This window comes from Gekko japonicus, unplaced genomic scaffold (genome assembly GCF_001447785.1).
Source record: "Gekko japonicus isolate JY-2015 unplaced genomic scaffold, Gekko_japonicus_V1.1 scaffold1578, whole genome shotgun sequence".
NCBI lineage: Eukaryota > Metazoa > Chordata > Lepidosauria > Squamata > Gekkonidae > Gekko > Gekko japonicus.
Window position 1 is genome coordinate 96,094 of NW_015162530.1, and position 7,329 is coordinate 103,422.

Genomic DNA, 7,329 nt, shown 5'->3' on the forward strand with positions numbered 1-7,329 from the left:
CAGCTCCTGGTGTGACCTTGAGTCAGTCACAATTCCTCTCAGAGCTGTTCTTTCAAGGGCAGTTCTCTAGAGAGCTCTCTCATCCCCACCTACCTTACAGGCAATGCTCCCTCTAAGCTGTGGAGTCTTGTGAGCAAAAATTGTACGTTGTGAGCTACTGGCATTAAAGTTGTGAGCGGGTGATTTGGCTGCTGCGTAGATTAGTGTGCTCTGGAGTCCTCCTCCTCCTTCCTGAGTTGAGACAAAAATGTGTGAGCCGGAGGCTAAAAAACTGTGAGCTAGCTCACACTAACTCAGCTTAGAGGGAACACTGCTTAACAGGGTGTCTGTTGTGGGGAGGGGGAGGGAAATGAGACCGTAAGCCGCTCTGAGACGCCAGTCTTCTTCTAACGTCTCTAAAACGCCAAACGGAGATGCTTAACTTTCCCTCAGAAAACAAAGCGGCATATATAAAATACCTTGATATGGAATATAGCAAAATGATATCAAACCCGGTCTACAAAGCACCAGAAGCACTTTTGTTCTGATCTGCCAGGGCAACTCTCATCTGTCCCCTGAGCATCGGAAGGTTTGTGATGTTTGGTGGTTTGTGATGTTTGGTGGTTTATTCTCAGTTTTCCTTGTGACATATTACTGCCTGTGTCTCTCCTTCCCCCAGAGAGAAGACTTCACTTATAAAGGCATCTTTTCACAGGTGGAGGTGACTCAGTAGAAGGGGAAGGAGATGGAAGAGGAGGACCCGGAAGGCCCCGGAAGTGACCAGAGAGCAAGGAAAGGGCCCCTTCTCCTCCAAGCTGGGAGTGGGGTTGGATCCTGGGAAAGAGCCGTGCCGGAGACCCTGGCTAAGGACACCTTGACCTCAGATGTCCATTGCCGGCGCTTCCGGCAGTTCCGCTACCATGAGGTCGACGGGCCCCGAGAGGTTTGCAGCCAGCTCCATGGACTTTGCAGCCAGTGGCTGGAGCCGGAAAAGAACACCAAGAAGCAGATGCTGGACCTGGTGATCCTGGAGCAGTTCCTGACTCTCCTGCCCCAGGAAATGCAGGGCTGGGTCAGAGGGTGCGGGCCAGAGACCAGTTCCCAGGCGGTGGCCCTGGCCGAAGGCTTCCTCCTGAGTCAGGCAGAGGAGAAGAGGCAGGTAGGACAGGTGAGGGGATTTCCTCCAGGTGTATCCATTTCAAGCAAGGATATTGGGCCTTATCCTAAATTTTCCCTGCCAATTATTTGTCCAAGTGTGACTCATCCAAATGGGAGATTTTACAGCCTCCTTCAGCAGCCTCTTCTACTAGAGAGTTTCTGCTCCCTCCAGATGACTCACCCAGTCTCCTGACGGAAGGGTGCAGAGTCTGGGATTGGGGCAGGATCCATTCCTTGGCCTCTTTTCCATTCCATCTCTTACCCCTCTCCCTCGCTGCTGTTTCAGATGTGGGCCCCATCCGTGAAGATGGAAGCGACATTCCCTGAGGTGGAAGGAGCTTCCTTGGAGCAAGGGCAGAGGGCGCAGGCCATGGAGCGTGCCCAAGATGCCCTCTCCGGTGGTAAGAACTCATTCTGCCAATATAGGATTGGAGCACCCAGTGAATTTGATGGGTAAAGAGTGCAGGTCACGGAGGGAAAATTAAACTATTCTTCACAAAGGACAGAGATTTAAATTTTTTGAATTCAACGGCCAGTAATTGTGATGCTTCTCAAAGGGGATTGAAAACATTCATGGAAGTCAATTCCTCACATTAATTAAAATATTCATAGCTCACCCTCCTTCCATAAGGTAGACAAATCTTGGAAGAGGTATTCAGTAGCCTCCCCTGGGAGCCTCCACCTTCCAGGGCAGGAGACCTCTGAAAACCAGTCTCTTGAGCCCAGTGATGATGGAAAATTTTGGCTTCTTTGTCTGTGGTTATAGGGGCATCTGGCGGGCCGCTGTGGGAAACAGGATGCTGGAGTAGGGATGTCAGGCTGTGGCCCGGCACTTCCTTGGAGCTTTGGGGAGGGGCTTGTGGCAGATGTGATGCCACATTGATGCTGCATCTGGCTGAAAAACTGGTTGGGATGTTAGCATGTAAAAAGGTGCTCTGAAAGCTCACTGATCTTACCCGACAGTCTCCAGATACGCTCAACTCACATCTGGGTTTGGGGGCGAATGTGATGGTGATGTGTCATGTGATGTCATTTCTACGCCCTCTTTCCTCCCCGCCAGTCCACACACGGGTGCCCGGCCAGCAGAAGAATCGGATTCCTGGGCTTTTGGTCTGATTCAGCAGGGAGGCTGTAACCTTTGAAGCTCCAGAGTTCACAGGGCACATTTCGAGTCTCACAGAAGCCTGAAATATGTTGGCAGCATTTATAACCCCGGGGTTCATGGGCACACAGTGCTTCTGTTCTGCCTCTCCCAGAATTGAGTTAAAAGTGTTTTTAAAATTATTGACTGTACACAGGGTGAGGTTTCACACCCGTGGAAACGCCCACAGTGGATGCGAATGGTCAAGATCAATTTAGAAAGAATAGGACTCTCTCCTGAGACTCTTTTGGCGTAAAGCAGTGCCCCAGCGAAAAGTACCATCAAACAAAGGGTGCATGATATAGAAGAAGAGGAAGAAGAGGTTGGATTTATACCCCGCCCTTCACTACCCAAAGGAGTCTCAGAGCAGCTTACAAACTCCTTTCCCTTCCCCTCCCCACAGCAGACACCCTGTGAGGTAAAAGAAGAAGAAGAAGAAGAGATTGGATTTATACCCCGCCCTTCACTACCCAAAGGAGTCTCAGAGCAGCTTACAAACTCCTTTCCCTTCCCCTCCCCACAACAGACACCCGGTGAGGTAGGTGGGGCTGAGAGAGCTCTGACAGAAACTGCTCTTTTTTCAAGAACGGCTCTTATCAGAACTACGTCTTGCCCAAGGTCATCCAGCCAGGTGCGAGTGGAAAAGGGGGGGGAATCAAACCTGGTTCTCCCAGATTAGTCAGCGCACTTAACCACTACACCAAACTGGCTCTTGAGTGACAGTGAGATTTAATAAAAGCCCCTTGTTTCCCTGCCCCCAGAGAGTCCAGATACATTATGAATATGGCCAAATATTTTACGTATTTCGATGTGCCATCTCATAGAAGAGCTTTTACTTTGGCTTGTTGTGCAGTTATCCCTTCAAGGGTGCTAGATGCAAAATATAGGAAGATCCCATATTGAAGAAGAGGAATCGATGGTTCACATGTTCTTTAGGTGCACGTTCCATCAAGTTCATAGAGATAAGAACATAAACATACGAACATAAGAGACGCTAATGTTGGATCAGGCCAAAGGCCCATCCAGTCCAACACTCTGTCACACAATGGCCAAAAATACCAGTTTATTTCCCCTTTTTTAGACAGACCATTGGTAGATGCAGATGAGACCTGCCTGGAGAGGCTTTTAGTTACCGAAAAGCCAGTTATCTCCAGACAAATAGCCAAATTCTGCTTCTACTTGGTAAAATTTCACAAGAAGAAGTATGGCTATGTATAGTTTTTGTTTGTAGTGCTTGTAATCATTTTACACATATTAGACATTTTAGATATATCAAGGGTTTTTTTATTATTATAGTTCATATATATTTTAAGGTTTTTATGACTAAACATATTTTCTGTCCTGGAATGAATCTCTTTGATTGTATAAGAGCCAGTTTGGTGTAGTGGTTAAGTGCGCAGACTCTAATCTGGGAGAACTGGGGTTTGCTTCCCCACTCCTCCACTTGCACCTGGCTGGATGACCTTGGGCAAGCCGTAGTTCTGATAAGAGCTGTTCTTGAAGAAAAAAAAGAGCAGTTTCTGTCAAGAGCTCTCTCAGTCCCGCCTACCTCACAGGGTGTCTGTTGTGGGGAGGGGAAGGGAAAGGAGTTTGTAAGCCGCTCTGAGACATCTTTGGGTAGTGAAGGGCGGGGTATAAATCCAATCTCTTCTTCTTCTTCTTCTTAGTTCTGACAAGAGCTGTCCTTGAAAAAGAGCAGTTTCTGTCAGAGCTCTCTCAGCCCCGCCTACCTCACAGGGTGTCTGTTGTGCGGAGGGGAATGGAAAGGAGTTTGTAAGCCGCTCTGAGACACCTTTGGGTAGTGAAGGGCGGGGTATAAATCCAATTTTCTTTTCTTCTTCTTTTACCTCACAGGGTGTCTGTTGTGGGGAGGGGGAGGGAAAGAAGTCTGTAAGCCGCTCTGAGACACCTCTGGGTAGTGAAGGGCGGGGTATACATCCAATCTCTTCTTCTTCTGCTTCTTCTAATATATTATTTTTTATGAAAAATGGTCTTTGACCGCAAATAAACATTCATTCACCCATGGAGAGGGGTAGAGGGAAGCAGGGAACAAGCAAGACAGTGGAATAAGAAGAGAAACACCCTCCTTTCTTCCTTTGTCTCACTAGCAGGCGATGGAGAGATGCTGTTGACCTGTCGCCTTTTCAAAGGTGTGGAAACGGCTGCTGTGGCTCCAGTCCAGGTACAGGATTTGACCAAGAGCCGACCTGGTTCCCCCCTCCTTTCTCCCCCCCCCCTTGCCTTTTCTCCTGTGGTTTCTAGAAGGTGTCTGGGGGAGGAGGGGCTCTGAATGCTGTTCCCTTTACTCATCCCGTACCGTTCCCAGACCGCCCCCTTCCTGTGTGCAATCTCTGCCTGGTGTGATCTCTGATGAGGGAATCTGCTTTTTCTTTCAGGGTCCATTTTCCTTTGAGGAGGTGGCCGTGTATTTCACCGATGCAGAGTGGGCCCTGCTGGATCCGGGCCAAAGAGCCCTCTACCGGGAAGTCATGCTGGAGAACTACGGGAATGTGGCCTCTCTGGGTAAGGCTCTTTCAGAGATGCCAAAGGTGTGATTGGCTGCCATTGTGAGGAGGCATGAGTCAAAATATGGAAGAGCAGTGCACCATTTTGAAGCCTCTCCCGCTACTTGCCCAGAGGCAGCTGAGGCCAGTGTTGTGCCCATCACCCAAGCCAGAGAAAGTGTCCTGGGCTGAAGCGAAGGTGGGGATGAGAGGCCCTCAGGAAGACTCTGCCAGGGGCCAGATCCTCATTTCTCTGTGGCCAACCTTTGCAACACAGCCTTCCCCCGATGGGATTGCAAACATCTGCTCTAACTATGATCTGGAAATGATCTTTCCCTCTTATACTGGTGGGGATTGTGAGCTTTGATCTTGACCATGTTTCTGTCTTTCCAGAAGAATTTGTATCCTTGATTGGATTTCTGTCCTTCCCCGTATAAGAATTATCATAAGAACCTAAGAGAAGCCAATGCTGGATCAGGCCAATGGCCGATCCAGTCCAACACTCTCTGTGTCACACAGTGGCCAAAAATACCAGGTGCCATCAGGAGGTCCAGCAGTGGGGCCAGGACACTAGAAGCCCTCCAACTCCTGCCCCCCCCCCCAAGCACCAAGAATACAGAGCATCACTTGCCCCAGACTGACAGTTCCTATCTCTACCTTGTGGCTAATAGCCACTGATGGACTTCTGCTCCATCTGTTTATCCAAACCCATCTTGAAGCTGTCCATGCTTGTAACCACCACCTCCACCTCCTGTGGCAGTGAATTCCATGTGTTGATCACTCTTTGGGTGAAGAAGTACTTTGTTTTATCTGTTCTAACCCAACTGCTCAGCAATTTCATGGAGTGCCCACGAGTTCTTGTATTGTGAGAAAGGGAGAAAAGTACTTCTTTCTCAACCTGCTCTATCCCATGCATAATCTTGTAAACCTCGATCATGTCACCCCTCAGTCAAACTAAAGAGCCCCAAGCACTTTAACATTTCTTCGTAGGGGAAGTGTTCCAACCCTTTTATCATTCTAGTCGCCCTTTTCTGCACTTTTTCTAATTTATTTATTTAATTAATTTCTACCCCACCATCTCCACCGTGGCAGGCTCAGGGTGGCTTTCATCTCTCTATATAAAAGAAAGTCCCCTCACCGTAAAATAAATGCCCAGGCCAAACCCCTGGCCCTAGAAGCACAAAACTTGGGGAGAGCACTCCTACCATGACATAGATGCTCATCAAGAAGGTATTTTTAGAAATTTGACCCCTAAGTGGGTCAAAAGGGCTAAAATGTGCTCCCCCCATTGCTTCCTATTTGGCTGCCAGGCTGCTGCCTCCTTGAACCCCCCCACTCTCTGATTGGTCAGCTGCAGAGCTCAGTGTTCTGCAGTAAAAAAAAAAACAGTTACAGGAGACTGCAGAGAGCTAATGACAGTTGAGGAAATCAGGAATGGCCAACCACCTGTGAGGTGCCTCTCTGATGCCTTCAGACATGCTCCTCCTACACCTGGCAGGCGGCTGTCTGTCAGGTGCAGCAGCAGGTGCAGGGTGCTTAAAGCCATCAGGGAGCCCACCCCAGCAGTAACACCTTAGCGATCTTGCTGGCCCAGCCTCCCAGCCTCCACAGGCTGAGCTCGCTTGCGGGGATGGTGGGGTATAAATTTGATAATTAATAAATAAAATAAATAAATTTGGAGGGGAAGGGAAGAAAAAGAAGAGATTGGATTTATACCCCCCTTCATTACCCAAAGGTTTCTCAGAGCGGCTTACAAAGCTCTATCCCTTCCCCTCCCCACAATAGACACCCTGTGAGGTAAGTGGGGCTGAGAGAGCTCTTGACAGAAACTGCTCTTTTTCAAGAACAGCTCTTATCAGAACTACGGCTTGCCCAAGGTCATCCAGCCAGGTGCAAGTGGAGGAGTGGGAAATCAAACCTGGTTCTCCCAGATTAGAGTCCAGGCACTTAACCACTACACCAAACTGGCTCTACACCAAACTGGCTCTACACCAAACTGGCTCTACACTACACCAAACAGGGAGGCTGCCCTTTAGCCATACTCCCACCCACTATGGAAGTATACCCCAAATCTGGAGAAAAGTGGCTTCCTGTATCAGGTTATTTAACTTCTCACAATGTGGGTTCTGGAAAATTGGTTCACATGAATTTGCTTAATATCTGATCGCTTGGATGTTGTTTTGAATGTCCCATTTCTTAAATGTAACATAAATGAGAAGTATTTTTGTAAAAAAAAAAAAGAAAAAAGTATGCCCTGCACTCAAAAATTTTTTTTCAGTGCCCAGGCCAAACCCCTGCACCTCTGTGTAGCTCAGAGTTCTGAGGTAAAACTGGCCTGCTTCCACCCACCTCCATCTGATTGTTCATCTGTGGATCTCAATGTTCTGAGGTAAAAGCACAGTTAAGAGAGACTGCAGACAGTCAAAAACAGTTACAGAAATCAGTGATTCAATACTCCTGAACAGACATTTCTCGTAGCAGCCAGCATGGCAATCACAGAGAGGTCCTTCGGGGGGGGGGGGGGGGGCGGGGGGGACGCCACGGTTG